Here is a 281-nt window from a genome sequence, read left to right on the forward strand (position 1 = left end):
CGAGCGGCGGTGACGAGAGCGAGCGAGAACACGGGTAGTGGTAGGGGAGAGTCAGACAGTCTCTCCGGTTAGGTTGGGTCGGGCTTCTCGAGCAGACTATAGCGAGACACCTAACTGGCAGTCAGTGGCTCCCGGGGCCCTGCGTCGTCAGTCTCGTCGGGGTAGTTTCGTGCAACCTCTTCGTGGGTCTCTCCTCCTCCTCTCTCTTTCTCTCTCTCTCTCTCTCTCTCTTTCTCTGACTCTTTCTCTCTCTCCCAGTGCCTCCCCTTTCTTTCTCTCTT

This window comes from Formica exsecta, unplaced genomic scaffold, assembly GCF_003651465.1.
Source record: "Formica exsecta isolate Colony F162 unplaced genomic scaffold, ASM365146v1 scaffold47, whole genome shotgun sequence".
Classification (NCBI taxonomy): domain Eukaryota; kingdom Metazoa; phylum Arthropoda; class Insecta; order Hymenoptera; family Formicidae; genus Formica; species Formica exsecta.